Source organism: Musca autumnalis, unplaced genomic scaffold (assembly GCF_047663935.1).
Source record: "Musca autumnalis isolate F117 unplaced genomic scaffold, ASM4766393v1 scaffold_4, whole genome shotgun sequence".
In the NCBI taxonomy this organism is placed as follows: Eukaryota; Metazoa; Arthropoda; class Insecta; order Diptera; family Muscidae; genus Musca; species Musca autumnalis.
Genome location: NW_027411977.1, coordinates 248,346,608 through 248,365,654, shown reverse-complemented (window position 1 = coordinate 248,365,654; position 19,047 = coordinate 248,346,608). Strand labels below are relative to the sequence as shown.

The window sequence follows — 19,047 nt, the reverse complement described above, 5'->3', positions numbered from 1 at the left end:
TTCTGAATGGCAGTTACTCTAAGCTCTTCTTTGTACTCACAAGTAAAGAAGAAATCCTAACGAATTTTGTCATTAAAACATTGAAGAAAGAAACAAAAGAAATATTAATTTCCCAGGAAGTCCCAGGTATATGTCAAGCTTTACAAGTCTGGGAGGGAACACTTCATGTTTCGAAGGTGTTATCCAGGGCGTATAAGTATTAACATGACGTATACGCCAATGGCGTGGTCGGAAATTCAAAATGTATCAAATGTTGTTCTCCTCAAAATTGAAAGCGTAGAAAACAAGTAAAAAAGTATCAGTCGGCTTTGCTGACAGAGATAATACCCTCAGTCTATCTGAATTGAATCTTTCATCTACGGACAAATCGAATGTATTGTTACGAATGTAACTGATAGGTTTAAGTTAATTTAGTTTAATTTCCGTTAATTTAAAAATTTGAATTGTAACGTAACGTTTTATTACGCAGTTATTTTATTTAAGCAACAACAACTACCATGTAGAACTCTCTTCATCATTCTAGTCGTTACATTACCTTTTGTTAATGTTCTTTTGTTTGTTTTGCCAAAATCATGTAATTATCGTTTAGTTTGTTACTTCTTTTCTTGCATTTATTTGTTGTTGTAATTACGTCATTGATCATCCCCCATGTATGTGAGTCTGGTTGTTCGCTTAGTGCGAATGTGCGTCTGTGTGTTCGTTGTACATATTCGAGGAGTCGCCAGACATTTTCTAGAGGACTCTCGAACAGGGAGACTTTGGGATATAAATACAGGGGAACTGGCAATGACGAGTTAGTTGTGCATTTTATACCGAAGTGTAAACATCGACTAGTAAAGAAGTAAAGTAAAGCTGTGTACTTAGCTATAACAGTCAGTTCCGAATAAGTGTAATAAAGTAAATAAAGCATTGTAGAAACGTAATCTAAAACGAACCCTGTTTTATTTGGTACAAATCGTATCGGGGAATAAAACAACGTCTACACGGAGATTAGTTAAACCTAATTCCGTAACAGTATTTAGGTTTTTTTTCAGAATTTTCGACATTTGAACGTGCCGATCGAAATGTGGATTAGGACTAAAATTCAAAACTGTTGCGGAGGAGGTACTTGAAGGAATAGACCGACATAGTCTATTATGGAAGTGGATCTTATTTTGGGAGTCATATCTTTTCGATAGATATCGCGTCCACTAGTCATTTAAGTTGGGTCTTCGTACAACTTTTGGACCAGTATGGACCTGTCCAAGGAAAACATAATATCGCTGTAAACAGGACCACAACTAACAGCATCGGTATATATTTCCAAAGGATCTTCGAACAGACCCTAAGCTGCACTTATACACAAATGTTGTACTTTTGTAGGGGAGGTACCCTAAGGAGAGAACCGATACAGGCCAATTTAGGAGCAAAACTAAATTTGTACAACATATTAGTAGATCCAAAGTTTGAACCAAATTGGTAGAGCCGTTCAAGAAACTAAGTTTGGACAAAATATGACGAAGGCCAAATATTGGACCAAATCGGTTGGACTACATATGTTGCCATAGGGGTTTTTACACCTCTCGATCGGTTTTTTCTAACAGTATGGAGTTGCCCCTGAGAAAGTTTTTACCGTCGTAATGGAGGCAGCGAAGTGATTCGAGAGATGGTCTTAAAGTAAACTTATACCAAATTTTGTGTGGGAGGTACACGATGGAGTAGACAAATATAGTCCATATTCGAACCTGATCTATTTCTGATAGATATATTAGGTTGTGAAAAGTATGAACCAAATCGGTCACTCCCATCAAGAGTTATCGCGCGCACAATTTTTCCGAACATTTTCGAACATTTGTGGGGGAGGTACCGGAAGGAGTGGACCGATATGGCTTATCTTCGAACTTAAACTTTGTTTGGACAAAATATTACGAAAGCCAAAGTTTATACCGAATTGGCAGATCCGTTCGAGAGTTATCGTGCGCTCCAACCACTACACACGGTGTCATAGGGGTTTTTTTTGCAAGTTTCAGGTTATTTTCTCAGGAAGTATGGACTTGCCCCTAATGAAACTTGTACCGTCGTATGGGTGGCAGTGAATACAAGTTGTTGCAACAAAAATCAAAGTGATTTGAGAGCAGGTCCTAAACTGAACTTTTCCCAGTTTTGTGTGGGAGGTACCCGAAGGCGTGGACCGATTAAGTCCATATTGGAACCTCATCTAAGTTTGGTAGAAATATCACGATGTGCAAAGTACGGACCAAGTCAGTTATTCCCTTCAAGAGTTATCGTGCGCACAAATTTTCCGAACATTTGCGAACTTTTGTGGGGGAGGTACCGGAAGGAGTGGACCGATATAACCCATCTTCGAGCTTAAACTAGGTTTGGACAAAATATTGCGATAGCCAACGTGCGCACCTGCCAGCTAGACAGACAGACGGACGGACATTGCTAAATCGACTCCAAATAGTCTGAAACACATTTCGTCCAAACATACTTGGGGTCTAAAACCGTTAGCATAAATGCTGAGGGTATAAAAAAGGCTATTGAAAAAAGTACCTCTAGGTGGAACACCCATTACTTGTGTAATAGGTTCCGCAGATATCTGCGCACAGGCTTCCAAAAGTTTTGCGCTCGTGCTTAGACGTTTTCTGAATGCCAGTCTCTCTAAGCTCTTCTTTGTACTCACAAGCAAAGAAGAAATTCAACGAATTTTGTCATTAAAACATTGAAGAAAGAACCAAAAGAAATATTAATTTCCCGGGAGGTTCCAGATATATGCCAAACCCTCTCGCAACTGCGGAGGCTCCACAAGGCTGGGAGGGAACACTTCATGTTTAGAAAGAGACCCTAGGTCCTCATGGAGTTAAGTAGAAAATATAAAGAAATTACAAATTCTGTTAAGGTGTTATCCAGGGCGTATACCCAGTCAGCATTTTTTGAAAATTTTAATCAAATTCGAGTCTTTTTTGATCCGACTGCACGATTAAAAAGCTAGAATATGAGCTCATTTTCTGATCATAAATGACTCCTTTGTCGGTAGGAAAACATAACCTCAGGCGACTCTTCTAAACAAATCACAAATGAGTCTTTTTCGAGTCGTATTTCAATCATTTATTGGTGTTTTGTTGATTAATTTCGGACCCTTTTTCGAGTCTTTTTAGAGTCATGTTTATAATCATTTATGAGTCTTTAGGGAGTCATTTATGAGTCTTTTTGTTAGACGAAATAAATTAAAAAAATTTTCTTTTTATTCTTCTTTGTTTCTTTCCTTTGTTTTATAGTCTTTTCTGCTTTGTTATGTCTTTTAATTATCCTTTATGTTGCTTGGTGGTTAGTATACTGCTTCTTCATTTCACTTGGCAAAACCTGTTGTGTTGTGTTTGTCTGTACCTTTAATATTATACGTTACATTTATATCAAAATTTTGTAGAAAGTGTATATGAGAATTTTATTTTTTTATTTACAACCAAATAAAAATAAAACAAAGCAATCAGTTTTTAATCACCTAACTGTTCAAAATATGATCAGAGTATACATAATTATAATCACTTTTCAAACACCTGTATGACCCTTTTTTGATTAAGCATTTTTCAATCTTCCAGATGATCAAAATGTGACAATAAATAACAAAAAATTGTCACATTTTAAACACCTCAATGATTTATTTGTGATTGCTACACATTTGTTGTTGTATTTTAAATTGAACTCTTTTTAATCATTACAGGGAGTCACTTTCGAGTCCCTTTCTGATCACACAAGCGACTAAATCAATTTTTGATCACCAAAAGGACTCTAAAAAGACTCCTCAATGTGATTTTTGAAAAAACAGTCTTCTAAATGCTATCTGGGTAAGTATTAACATGACGTATACGCTATATAGACCAAAGGCGAGGTCGGAAATTCAAAATGTAACAAATGTTGTTCCCTGATGTAATATAGATGAATAGGACCAAACCAAAACGATACTTTTTAAGATTTTAGATATATTTCTGTAGTATTAGGCATTTCCAATCGGTTTGGAATAGACGGATTGGATTAAGTTAAAAGTAATTATTAATCAAACTTCAAACTTTCTAAGACTTCTTTTACATATTTTCCCTTCTATAATCATTGATCTTTTGATCTTTACAAAAAATCTTTTATTATTTTCATGTCACTCACGTTCCCACATTGTTTTTACTTTTTTTCTTCAAATACATTCCTTTCGCTCTGCTATTGTTGTTGCATATTTTTCGCCGAAAAGGAATTTCAAATATTTGATTATTTTTATTTTTGCTTTAAAAAATGTCTTTTGTCCGTCGTCTTTGCGGTGTTCGGGTGTTTGTAAAACTTTTTGTTATGACATGTTGTTCTGCCAATTTTTTTTTTTGCTACTCATTTTTGATATGCTTTGATTGGTGAGGAAGAGAATGCAACAACAATTAAGAGGATTGATTTAATAATAGAAAAAAGCAAAATTGAAAAATATATTAATTTATTAAAACATTTTTTATTGGTTTTTTTTGTTGTGTTTTTTTATTTACCACGTTTTTTTTTATTTTTTTAATGTTGACAAATTTTTCTTAAAAATTAATAAAATATGAATGCAAACAAAAGATAATTTTCGCTGAGGCTAATGAACGACCCAACGACGAGATATCTGTTGACAGTCAGATGGGGGTATGGCAGCAATGTTTTTGTTTTGTTTTGTGCGAGTCTAGTCGAGTCTGATCGATAAACTCACTCGCGTGCTGTTTGTTTTTGTGGTGAGATAGTGGCTCTCTGTTGGTGTTTTGTTAAATACGGCCGGCATGTAGCAGTCGTGGCCGAGCGGTTAAGGCGTCTGACTAGAAATCAGATTCCCTCTGGGAGCGTAGGTTCGAATCCTACCGACTGCGAAAGTATAATTTTTTACTTATTTTTTTTTTCAAGAAAAAAAAAATGCTTCAAAAAGCAATTGGCGCAGAGGGATTTATATTCTGTATTAAAATATTACCAAATGTAAAATTTTGCAGGCTATCCGCTTTGCAGTATACGAACCATTCACAGCGGTTATTGTATAGTCCATGACTCTTCAAACCACCTCCTGCATAGTAGACTACACACAAAAGCTCCACCAGATCTTCATCACAAAAACTTTCTATGCAAATTAAGATAATAAAAAAATCTCCTGCTTGCACTGTTCACAAATCACCCATATTTCCCTCAAAAATTAGAGCATAAAAAATAGCCGAGAAAACATTCTCCCCGAATTAATGACTATTTAATGCCAAACATCTTAACGAATTATTTTACCATGTTCCAAAAAGAAAACAAGAAAAAAGTGCCTTACCATGCCCCTGATATTAAGATAGTTTTTTATTTAAGCGCAAAACAAAAAAACTCATTAAAATTTCGGTATGTCTTGGTTACGTTTTGAGCACGAACGGAAGTGGAAGACATTCATAATAATAAAAGTTAGTGGAATGGCTTGAAGTGAGTGCCACCAGACAGACAGCCAGCCAGTCAACTTAACAATAATATCAACAGCCAGCAACAGCCAGAACAATCACATAGTGCCAGACAAACGTCCAAACAGACAGAGACCCCATTTAGTTGATTTTTATGCGGTTAAATCTTGTGCTGCGTAACGCTATAAAGTGGTAGCCCCGAAAACAAAATAACTTTTTAATATTATTTTCTTTTGATTGCTTTTTGGACAGTCAGACGGTCAGCCACTTGAGTGGCAACAACAAAAAAACACATGCATGAATGTGTAACATATTTCCCCGCCTCCCTCCAAGTTTTGTTAAAGGTAATTCCATTAACAAATAATATAGAAACAAGTTTTTGGAATAATTTTTCTCCCCAATAATTAAGGCAAAATGTGCCCCTTGCCAAGTCCAAAAGAAATCGTTCAAAAGTGTCCGTTTTTTTTTTGTTCCGTCATCATTATCGTCATCGTCACCATTCCCCATAATCAACATCAACATCATCGTCATCATCATGATCAGCAGCATCGCCATCACCATCGTCACTGTAAAATGTAAAGACCAGTAGCCAAATATCGGCTTTATGAAATTTAACAAAGAAATAAAAAATGAAAGGAGTCCGTCCACCACAACGGACCCAGAAGAATTGTTGTGTTTATCTTTTAACATATTTTCCATTGTTAGCTTAGCTTAACGTCTTCGTCGTCGTCATCGCCGTCATATTGTATGTATGTTCGTTTGCTTTGTGTGTTTGGTATCTCCCCGCCCACTGGCCTCCTAAAAGCTGTATGGAACCAATAATTTACATTGAAAAAGGGGGAGTTACTATTCATTTTTTATTGAAGGTTTTATGGCCGCATTTTTTGTTGTTTTGTTTTTCTTTCATATGCGGTTGCGTACCCTACCGAAATCTGTGTATCGTATCTACATATGTGTGTATTATTAACATTTATAAAGTGTTATCTTAACATTCACATTTTGATGGAAATATATTTGCCTTTTTTTGGTTAGGATAGCTGTGAGAGATTTTATTGGAAATTGTGAAATCTTGGATTAATCTATTTTCCGCCTGACCTGACCTAAATGAAAAGGTTACACATTGTATGTTGGAATTTTTGATTACTACAAAGCTTCACATCTGGCGTTTCTATTGGAATTTTTGATAAAAAAGAAAACTAATAGACGGCACCTCAGACCAAAATGCAGAAGAATATACGACCCATTTGTTCATAAGGCCTCGACACATAAGAAGCATGGCATTCTTGTTTAAGTCATATCTGGTAAATGACTAAAGACCAAGTTCGACCTAATTCAAATGTGATTCTGAAATCTTTTTATTAGGTCGAACTTGTTCTTTAGTCTTTTATCAGATATGACTTCAGCAAGACTGCCTCTTATGTGTCGAGGCCTATATTCCGTACTGTTGTTGTTATAACAGTATATGATATGTTTGTAAGTTCATTTTTCTGCTTAATCTGTCTCTGGGTCTATCTCCAGTTCTAGGTATGTGGCTTCTTCGATGGTTTGTAACCACAAAACCACTGGAGGAAGATGAGTAGGTTTAGCAGGGCAGTTGAAAATGTGCAGTGTGTTGTGTGGGCATGTGCACCATCATCGGCTGCACCATCCGGGGCGTAGTTGAGCCAAGGAGGCACGCATTTGCAGTTTACAGGGTGGCGTACAACAGGTTTCCATATTTTCCATCGCCTTGCACTTATATTTGCCGACCATACATGTACCACATATCTTACCACAGACCGACCGACCTATGGCGTTATATGTGGTGAACAAGGTTTCTTTATTTGCCAGGTAGGTAGATGTCGTAGGTAGCTGCGACATGAGCGGACGGCATGAAGATGCTGTCGAATGTGACACCTAGAATTTTAGGGTAGTTAGTGGTCGGAATTCTACTACCATCGACCATGATATTCAGCTCAGTGCTCATATCCGCAGTCCATGTGGTGAACAGAGTGGATATTTTCATATTCTCGAGCGGAAATAGGCATACGTAACAATCCCTCTGTATGGAGGGGGTGGAATACAGGAATGTTAGAGGTTAAAAAGTTCCGGAGATATTACCCCTATCTCCCTACTTCACTCTACGGGGCTTGAACTTCTTGTCGCTGATATCCACATACTACTAGCGTCCACACTTACATATCGTCACCTGAAATGGCCAAAGACGTAACCCTCAACGTAACCCTTTGAGGGTTACGTCTTTGGGCATTTCAGTTGACGATATAATTGTTTCAAACTTGACCGGAGAATAGTCTGCTCCATGTGCTCAAACAGTATCAAAGGCTTTTGATAAGTAGAGCGCCCCGAGATTATGTGATACGAATTGGAAAAAGATTCAAACTTGCCAGAATGCCGCCCTGAGAACAGCAACAGGGTGCCTCCTCAAATCTTCAGTGGACCATCTACATGAGGAGGCAAAGATTCTTCCAGTAAAGCAACACAATGAGATGCTTTCGTTGCAGTACCTGCTTGGATGTTACCGTGTGAGCCATCCCAATCACCATCTTGTGGGTAGGCCCGGCACATACAGGCAGATCAGGAAGGATATCCATGCTCTAGAGCGAGAGGTCCAACGATACAGGAGAGAACCCCTAGATCCACAAGCGTATCAAGCAGGTTTAAATAGTATTCACACGGATGCAGTTGCCAAGGCCTTAAGCAATTTTAGTGTGAATAAAGTCCTCGAAATACATCCCCCATCTATTGCAGCTGAGGAGCGTCAGCTGCCACGACAAACTAGAGTAGTTTTGGCTTAACTACGCTCGGGATATTGCAGTCGCCTAAATTCTTATTGGGCGGAAATCGACCGCGCCGTGCAAGACATCTGCCCAGTATGTGGCATGGGCCCGCACGACACAAAACACCTTTTCAACTGCCCAGCCAACCCTACTCATCTAACTCCAGTGGATCTGTGGTTACATCCCATCGAAGCAGCCACTTTCCTGGAACTGGAGATAGACCCAGAGCCAGATTGAACAAAAGAACGAACATACAAACATAATAACAAACACTGGTACAACAACAACAAGATCGGCAACTGCATAGCTATTTGTGACATCGGGGAGGAGTAAAGCCCGATTCACCTTTGTATGGCTTCAGGAGCGCGACCACCCTGCCCTTTTTCCACACATCGAGCATGTGGGTGGCAAGCGGCAGGTTGAGAACTTTAGTGAGATAATCGACTCTCAGCACATCCAGCTGTTTCAGCATTACAATAGAGATTCTATCAGGGACCAACGCCTTGGATGATTTAGGGTTTCTGGTGACATCATCCGTTGTAAATTGGTGATTTATCCTCTGCAGAAAGAGATATAATGAGACGTACTACTCTTCTCTTCGTCCTGTCACTCCCGGGGTGTTTGAGAAACTGGCGATTGAAATAACGTGCGTAAATCCTCGGATCAGTCAGGGTTATGTTGCCGAACGCGACTGATATCCGATCTTTCTTTTTCCCGTTGCCCACAGTCCACTTATTCTGGCTTCAATGTTATAACTCCGCTTATGCTAACCGAAAAAACTGTTAACTTTCCCTGTTAACTTTCCCTTTCCACTTTACCCTGTTAACTTTCCCTGAGTCTGGGCCACCGGGCTTGACTCGACGAGGCATATCGCGCTCATTTGGACTCACTTCGGATATTCGAACGGCTGCATCAGTGATAATGTTTCGGAACGTACTTTCTGCTATCCCAACATCAGAGGGGTTGGCAGATCTTTGAAGCGGTGATTAGAAACCTTTCTGACAGTACGCCAATTAGCTTTCCATGATTGACGAAAATGCGGCGTTCAGAGGTGATGAAATCGGGAGTTCTGGAGACAATTGTGTGTATATTGTCTGATCCAAGAGAAACGACAGTTTCCTGCCATTCGTCAGATCAGGTGACCCAAGGTTTGTCTGGCGAATTCTGACACTCTCCACTCTTTCTTGTAACTTTCTGGTAGGAGCGTAGGAGCAAGTTGAGTTGAAGCATTAAGCTCGGATAAAATTATAATTTTTCCTATATAGCCGGCCTTCGGCCGGGCATTTAAGACTTTCTCCTATGGACAGGAGCCAATCTTGGAGCACGGAACAACATTTTCTTTTAAATTAAAAGGGAATTTTCGGAAATTCGTAGGCCCATGTCTCGGGAAGTATGGACTGCCGCAATAAATAAATATATTTTATATATATATATTTCTGATCAGGGTAACGAGACCTACCTCTGGAAAAAAATTTGTTCCCGATCCGAGCTTAATGCTTCAACGCATCTTAAGCCGGAGCGTACTTTTTTGACGTGCAAAACGTAGAGCTATCAATCTGATCTGTCTGTGCTATACCCCTCTGGCCATTGCCGAGGATCTAAAACCGGTAGGTAATGACCTTATAAAACGGGCTAATTTTGGGTCTATAACCTGGAGAACAGCTATTTTTCGGCGGGATGTATATGTTAAGCAACGCAACCTCGGGAGGCGAATTCTCCATGTCGCAATCCCTCACATGGACGAGTTCGGAGCAACACCTAAAATGCACCCACTCCCGGCATCCATTGCATCTTTCCGAGGCTTAATTGTGGTGGATTCGGATGTGACAAACCGACCACATATGTATATATTGGTCCTGTGTTTCTTCCGTATCGGCATGGGCCTGTTGTTTACTTTTTTATAGACGACCCTTCAGACCCATTTATGTCAGAGCGTATGACCCTATAGGTAATATAATGCATAGTACACGGCCTTAAGGTCATCCAGTTTATAATAACAGACAACCCTTAAAGTCACTTACATTATAGCAGACGACGCTCCAGGCCATTAAAGTTATAGCAGAGGACCCATCTACATTATAATAGTCGTTCTTGCTGTGTAAGACCCTTCATTCGATGCACTATATAGGAAACAACTCCTCAGGTCATTTACTTTACAGTCGACTACACTGCCGGACACCTACTTTGTAGTAAAACACTGTTCCGACCGTCTTTATAGTAGCAGACTGCTCCTCAAATCATCTACTTACATCTTTCACTACCCTTAAGGGCATTTAATCGGTAGTACACGACCCTTCAGCCCATCTAGATTTAGTAAACGACCCTTCAGCCCATCTAGATTTAGTAAACGACCCTCCGGACTATCTTAATTATCTTATAAAACCCTTATGACCCCAGAATTTATAGTAGCCAACCCTTACAGCCGTTTGATTTATAATAAACGATTCCAGGGCATCTACTGTATGGTTAACAATCTCCTCAGGCCTACTACTTTGTAGTAAACGACTTATATTTACATATATTTTCGAATATACGATCCTTAAAATACGTTATAGTAGACGCTTTCGACCGTCTATATAATAGTAGAAGACCCTTCAGTAAACAACTTCTCACATCATTTTCTTTAGATTAGTTGACACTGCAGGTCTTTTTAGTAGACAACTTTGGAGAAAACGCCTATTCTAAACATCTTATAAGACCCTAATAGCAATCTAAGTTATTGCTGACGACCCTTCATATCATCTACTTTGTAATAAAACACCCTTGAGGCCATCTAATCTGTAGTACACAACCCTTCAGGCGATCTAGATTTAGTGAACGACCCTTCGCGTTGTCCCAATTATCTTATAGAACATTTAGCCGTTTGTCACCTACTTTATAGTAGACGTCGCTTTAGATCATCTATAATAATAATAATTGTTCCACAAACATCCCAGGCGGGCAGGGGAGACTTAGATCATCTATATTATATTACAAAGGCCCTCAGTAAACAACACCTGAGGTCATCTACTTTAGATTATTTTACACTGCAGGTCATTAACTTTGTAGTACATCATCCGACCATATATTTTATAGTAGAGAACGCCTCAGACAATATACCTTGGAGAACACTACTATTCGGAAATTTTTTTTTATAGAATCCGACCTTAACTATCAGGTCAACAAAGTTCATAGTATAAGACCTCATGTCACCCACTTTACAATAAGCAACCCTTCAGGTCCTGTATCTAATAACATACCTCACAGCGGAATCCTATGCAAATGCATATATGTATGATTAGGATGGTCGTAGAGAAAATCTGATTAGACAGAAACTCGTTTTATTACAAAATAAAACGAATAAGGTCCAGAAATTATTGCATATTTTGCATATCGTGCATATTTTGATATATTTTTACATATCTGCATAAAATGTGCATATGCAAAAATATATTCAAGGATTTGTGGTCTAAATATCCCACCGAAATTTCTGAAATTTGGTATTAAATCTTCGGTAGGGGTATGCAACTTTACAATTGAAATCTGTCCGCATAGGTCCACGTCTTCATAGAGCCCCCATAGAATGGTACCTCCCGATTTTCGGTATTTTGAATGTTGTGGCCTCAATATCCCACCGAAGTGACTGAAATTTGGCATTTTGTCTTCGTTGTGGGTTTAAAACTTTCCACCTGAAATTTATCGGTATAGGTCCACGTCTTCATATAGCCCCCATAAAAAGGTACCTCCGGATTTCTCGTATTTTGAAAGTTGTGCCCTCAATACACCTCCGAAATGGCTAAAATTTGGTATTAAGTCTTCGTTGGGGGTATAAAACTTTCCACCTGAAATTTATGGGTGTAGGTCCAAGTGTTCATATAGCCCCCATAGAATGGTACCTCCCGATTTTCGGTATTTTGAAGGTTGTGGCCCTAATATCCCACCGAAATGACTGAAATTTGGCATTTTGTCTTCCTTGTGGGTATAAAGCTTTCCACCTAAAATTTGTCGGTATAGGTCCGTCCACGTCTTCATATAGCCCCAATAAAACGGTACCTCCGGATTTATGGTATTTTGAAGGTTGTGCCCTCAATATCTCTCCGAAATGGCAGAAATTTGGTATTAAGTCTTCCTTGGGGGTAAAAAACTTTCCACCTAACATTTTTCGGTTTAGGTTCAGGCCTTCATATAGCCCCCATAGAACGATACCTCCTGATTTGCGGTATTTGAAGGCTGTGGTTATACATTTTTCTATTTTATTGACTTGTCTCAAGAGAATTTTAAACAGAAAAATTGTACAAACATTTTTGTACCTATTATTGAAATATTTGTTGCATAAGAAATAGGGATAGGTAATGTGGAAAGCAATAATCGATTTTTCGTCTTTTCGATTTTGGTCTTAAAATAAAAATGCGATTTTTCGGTCTGGCGATTATTTCACTTGTCATAAAACTCGACTTTCGACTTTTTCATAACCGCAGAAAAACGATTATGATCGATTATTCGTCGATTTTCGAGTTTTCTTTTGAAAATGTAAAACCGCCAAAACTGTAAAACCGCCAAGTCGGCAATCAATGGGCAAACTCGAAAACCGATCACAAGATAATCGATTATGCGATTTTCCCCCAGCCAAAAGTCGACCACGATTTTTAGACTTTCAACTGCAAAAAGTCGACCAATCGATTAATCGAAAATCGACTTACCTATCCCTAATAAGAAAATATGTAAACTGCATAAATTTTGCATATGCAAAAATGTGTGCATTTTGCATATGTCATATGTTTCGATTGCAATGTAATCAGAAGCCAAAAATTTGCCCAGTCCCTAAATTTGACATGAATCGGACCAAAAATAGGGGTTGCATAAATTCCGCTGTCTACTCATGATGGTAAACGACTCTTCAGTAGTGTTGAAAAATCTCCTTAATTGAGCGTTTCGATCTTTTTTCATTTCGTTCACCAAAAGGAACCAGGTCGTTCATTTCGTTCGTCTGTTCATTTTCGTTCAATATTATAATTCACTGATATGAATAAACAATATTTATTCGTTCATACTCATAAACTAGAAGAGCTATATATATGAACGAGAGGAGCTAAGTGAACGAGATAATCTAAATGAACAAAATAACCCTGTAGGAAATGTCAATAGTGAATCTATACTGACTTACTACTGACTTTGTCAACAGTACTACTGACAAACTGTAGACAACTAATGTAATTTCCTATAGACATTTTGTATGAACGTGTCATTCGAAAGTCAGTACTGACAATGGAACTAGTATGTCAATAGTAAGTCAGTAGTTCCTGAGGAACCATGTGTTGACATTGGAGGTAGTGAGTCAGTATAGACAATGGAGGTAGTGAGTCAGTATAGACATTGGAGGTAGTGAGTTAATAGTACCAGATTTTCAATACTAATTTTTTTAGCTTATTTGGAACTTTTCATAGATAAAACAGCTATATAGTACGTTTAATAAGAATATGAAGCTACACATTTGTTTAAATACTATATTTCATTAAAGAATAAAACAAATAATATTGGAAATGCTAAAAATGTACAAATTGCGTATTACAGTATTTTTATCTTTTTAAATGGCTAAGCCAAAGATTCCACAAAAATTAGTAAATAAAGACAATGTTTTCAAGGCTGCTTAAACATTTTAACATATAAATAATAAAAAACGTTTTCGTTTTATTTTCTTGGCCAAGTCGCACCAATGACTTGTCTGCTTAAAATAGTTCTTCTTCTGTTGCACTTAACGATTTATCAGGCGATTCGCTGAATGTTGATATAACATCTAGGAATTGAAAAGAATAAACATGTATAAATAAACATAAATAAAAAATATGTCCTTAAATTTGCTTGCCTATTACAGCTGTATAACATTGGAAAAATCTCACAATCGATTTTTGCCAAGTAATTCTTCAACATTGTAATTCATTATTATGTTTAGTTGCATTCAGCATTTCCAGCGAGACGGGACAATATATACATCAGGCTCCACAATCTTCTCTAAAGGTTCCACATAATGTCTAATTGTCAAAATTTCATCACAAATGTTGTTAGTCGCCTCAGAATTCTTACTTTGCTATAGAATTGTTAATTTTCACTTATCTTTTATATTTTCTTTTGCTCATACTTGTTATTGAAATGCTTTATTGTTATTATGCTTTAAGTTTTCACGATATTTTATTGATTTTTACAAAAACACTTTTTTCACCAACCACAAAAATTATTTTACGCCAAACAATTAAGAAAATTAAAAGAGGATGCTTCGTTGGGCTATCATCTGTCAATATACACAATGCTTCTTCTTATTAAGGTAAAGGTATCAATAGTTGACAACCTGGTGACAAAGTGTTGACTTTGTCACCATATTAGTAGGCAAAGTGGCGACATGTCAACATACGACCCCACACTTCCTACAGGGAAACTAAAGCTAGGGTCACACTAGGCAAATATTTGCTCCAGTGACAGGGAGTGTGTGTTTACTGAGAGCAAGTGAGCACAAATTTCAATGCATTATTTACGCTCATTTGCTCTCAGTAAGCGCACACTGCCGGTCGCTAGAGCACATATTTGCCTAATGTTGTGACCCTAGCTTAATAAACTGGTTATGGTTCCATTTGTTCATTTTTACGGAATCGTTCCTCAGAACGATCATCTACATAAAATCAGGCAACCCCTCAGAAAATCTATAGAAACTGAAAGCCTTCTACGACCTTGGTCTCACATTTGTTTAATTATATAATTTACTTATTTACTTTGAATTAAAATTACTTTCGGTGCAAATCACTTGGCGCTGAGGAAATGCATTCGAAGAAACACCTACATTACTCATTTCCCTCTAATACACTCTAATGGAAATCTCAAAACATGTTAAGTATTGAATTTCAAACATCTTTGCCAAATTACACACACGAAACTTATCCGTCACACCGAAAAACGAAAAAAAAGCAACACAAATGCTGCAGATTGGCGTTTGAGCAATGTTTTCAGGTATGACAGACTGCAAGTTTTGAGTAAATACCCCGCGCTTCGAACAATTGAAATGGAAAAAATGCAATATTTTCGTTAGTTTTTTGTGTGTTTGGTTTTTTATTTTTATTTTATATAATAAAAACGTGACATATCACAGTAATACCTGTGTGAATTGTTTGTAAATTTTGAGCGCGTACATTTATGCCAACGCTACTGCCGTCGCCGCCACCGTCCATAATGTGTTCACAGACAGACAGCACAACTTGAAATTATTTGTTGACAAATAAATAAATAAATAATTGTTCATTTTAAATTGTTATTGAAATTGTGTTGTTGATGTTGTTGTTGTGTATTTGCCTTGGAATTCCAAGTATGTTTTTTTTCGAGGAGGTTTATGGTTTTTTAGCAGCATTTATCGAAATTCTGTCAAATATTCGTCTATACTTGTTGTCTGTCCGCGGCCCCAGTGTCCGTCCACTCACATTTTTGGCCATATTTTGTGCAATTCATTTTGGGGAATATTATGATTTCTGTTATTTTTTAATTTAGCGAATTTTTTGTTTTTATAGAAAAGTAAAAAATAAACAAAATAAAAACGACATTATGTGGTGTGGAGACGTGCTTGTCTTCTTCTTTTTCTGTTTTCATTAAAAAATGTTTAGTATGTCGACGACGGAGTGATACTTCAATTTGGTTTTCGCCTTAAAAGAGCGTGGGATAAATTTTTGGTTAGTTTTATTTGTTTTAAACAAAAAAACAATATTTGTTAATTTTATGCATAAATATGTTTGTTGGTGTGTTGTTAATATTTATGCCATATTTAAAAAATTTGCTTAACATTAAAAATTGTGTCCGAATTTGGTTTGTGGTCGGACGATGGTTGGTCGCTCGCTCACCCGCTCGCTCTAATGTATGACACAAACATATTGACTGAGTGGGTTTTTTTCGCTGGCCGTTAGCCGTTGACTAATTTTGAAACTGTTTTCAATTTAGGAAGTTGCGTTGCGTGCACAGCCAAGATATTCTCACGGTTAGACATGTAAATTAGTAATTCTAATTTTAGCTTGGCCATATTTTTATTTGTTTTTGTATTCCAATGCCTAATAACATTTAATTTTATGTTTCTTCTTCTTTTCTTTTGTCTTGCGTTTTTAGGTACGTATCTCTATCATTGGTTCGTATCTATCGATATATGGCAAGAAGAATTGTGAATTGTGATTAGATGAGACGATAAGCGGCGCTCGTAAATCGTTGTTTTACTATTTTTGGTGAGTTCTTTATGGCCATTGAATCGAATTAATTCAAAAACTGAGATTAGTCACACGCTTTTTTCAAAAATTAATGGCATCTTTTTTGATTGGATATTTGCATTTCGAAAATTTTGTGAATAACGGAAATGGATGAGATATGTTAATAGGATTATGGGTTCTCTATTGCAGTAAAAACGATGATGATACACGAAGAGTCCTCTATTGTAATGGACGTATTTAGAGTACAGAATCCCAGTACCAAGGTGGTGTTCCAGTGTGGTACCATTATTGATAGACAAATGATACAAATATTATATTTCTGAAAGAAAGTGCTTTTGTAGACCAATTCTGAGAAGCACCTTCTATAAACCAATTCTAAAAGAAAGGGTGCTTCTGTAGATTCTTTTTCAAAGAAAGGGTGCTTATATAGACCCTTTCTCAAAGAAAGGGTGCTTCTGTAGACCCTATCTGAAAGAAAGGGTGCTTCTATAGACCCATTCTGAAAGAAAGGGTGCTTCTATAGACCCATTCTGAAAGAAAGGGTGCTTCTATAGGCCCATTCTGAAAGAAAGGGTGCTTCTATAGACCCATTCTGAAAGAAAGGGTGCTTCTATAGACCCATTCTGAAAGAAAGGGTGCTTCTATAGGCCCATTCTGAAAGAAAGGGTGCTTCTATAGACCCATTCTGAAAGAAAGGGTGCTTCTATAGACCCTATCTGAAAGAAAGGGTGCTTCTATAGACCCATTCTGAAAGAAAGGGTGCTTCTATAGACCCATTCTGAAAGAAAGGGTGCTTCTATAGGCTCATTCTGAAAGAAAGGGTGCTTCTATAGACCCATTCTGAAAGAAAGGGTGCCTCTATGGCCCCATTCTGAAAGAAAAGGTGCTTCTATAGACCCATTCTGAAAGAAAGCGTGCTTCTATAGACGCTTTCTGAAAAAAAACGGGTGCTTTTATAGACCCATTCTGAAAGAAAGGGTGCTTGTATAGCCCCATTCTGAAGGAAAAGGTGCTTCTATAGACCCATTCTGAAAGAAAAGGTGATTCTATAGACCCATTCTGAAAGCAAGGGTGCTTCTATAGACCCATTCTGAAAGAAAGGGTGCTTCTATAGCCCAATTCTGAAAGAAAGGGTGCTTCTATAGACGTTTTCTAAAAAAAACGGTGCTTCTATAGACCCTTTCTCAAAGAAAGGGTGCTTCTATAGACCCTTTCTCAAAGAAAGGGTGCTTCTATAGACCCTTTCTCAAAGAAATGGTGCTTCTATAGACCCTTTCTCAAAGAAAGGGTGCTTCTATAGACCCTTTTTTCAAAGAAAGGGTGCTTCTATAGAACATTTTTCAAAGAAAGGGTGCTTCTATAGAACATTTTTCAAAGAAAGGGTGCTTCTATAGAACATTTTTCAAAGAAAGGGTGCTTCTATAGAACATTTTTCAAAGAAAGGGTGCTTCTATAGAACATTTTTCAAAGAAAGGGTGCTTCTATAGACCCTTTCTCAATAAAAGGGTGCTTCTATAGAACATTTTTCAAAGAAAGGGTGCTTCTATAGACCCTCTCTCAATAAAAGGGTGCTTCTATAGAACATTTTTCAAAGAAAGGGTGCTTCTATAGACCCTTTCTCAAAGAAAGGGTGCTCCTATAGACCCTTTCTCAAAGAAACGGTGCTTCTATAGACCCTTTCTCAAACAAAGGGTGCTTCTATAGACCCTTTCTCAAAGAAAGGGTGCTTCTATAGACCCTTTCTCAAAGAAAGGGTGCTTCTATAGACCCTTTCTCAAAGAAAGGGTGCTTCTATAGACCCTTTCTCAAAGAAAGGGTGCTTCTATAGACCCTTTTTTCAAAGAAAGGGTGCTTCTATAGACCCTTTCTCAAAGAAAGGGTGCTTCTATAGACCCTTTCTCAAAGAAAGGGTGCTTCTATAGACCCTTTCTCAAAGAAAGGGTGCTTCTATAGACCCTTTCTCAAAGAAAGGGTGCTTCTATAGACCCTTTCTCAAAGAAAGGGTGCTTCTATAGACCCTTTCTCAAAGAAAGGGTGCTTCTATAGACCCTTTCTCAAAGAAAGGGTGCTTCTATAGACCCTTTCTCAAAGAAAGGGTGCTTCTATAGACCCTTTCTCAAAGAAAGGGTGCTTCTATAGACCCTTTCTCAAAGAAAGGCTGCTTCTATAGACCCTTTCTCAAAGAAAGGGTGCTTCTATAGACCCTTTCTCAAAGAAAGGGTGCTTCTATAGACCCTTTCTCAAAGAAAGGGTGCTTCTATAGACCCTTTCTCAAAGAAAGGGTGCTTCTATAGACCCTTTCTCAAAGAAAGGGTGCTTCTATAGACCCTTTCTCAAAGAAAGGGTGCTTCTATAGGCCCTTTCTCAAAGAAAGTGTGCTTCTATAGACCCTTTCTCAAAGAAAGGGTGCTTCTATAGACCCTTTCTCAAAGAAAGGGTGCTTCTATAGACCCTTTCTCAAAGAAAGGGTGCTTCTATAGGCCCTTTCTCAAAGAAAGTGTGCTTCTATAGACCCTTTCTCAAAGAAAGGGTGCTTCTATAGACCCTTTCTCAAAGAAAGGGTGCTTCTATAGACCCTTTCTCAAAGAAAGGGTGCTTCTATAGACCCTTTCTCAAAGAAAGGGTGCTTCTATAGACCCTTTCCGAATCAAAGAG

General features: G+C 37.7%; 1 protein-coding gene and 1 non-coding gene across 3 annotated transcripts in view; both read left to right on the top strand.

Annotated features, from left to right (window-relative positions):
• Positions 1–19,047, top strand: part of Tgi (Tondu-domain-containing Growth Inhibitor) — an 81,968-nt gene that overhangs the window by 15,201 nt on the left and 47,720 nt on the right. The window lies entirely within an intron of this gene.
• Positions 4,775–4,856, top strand: TRNAS-AGA (transfer RNA serine (anticodon AGA)). Its single transcript has one exon. It is a non-coding gene; the product is annotated as a tRNA-Ser (tRNA).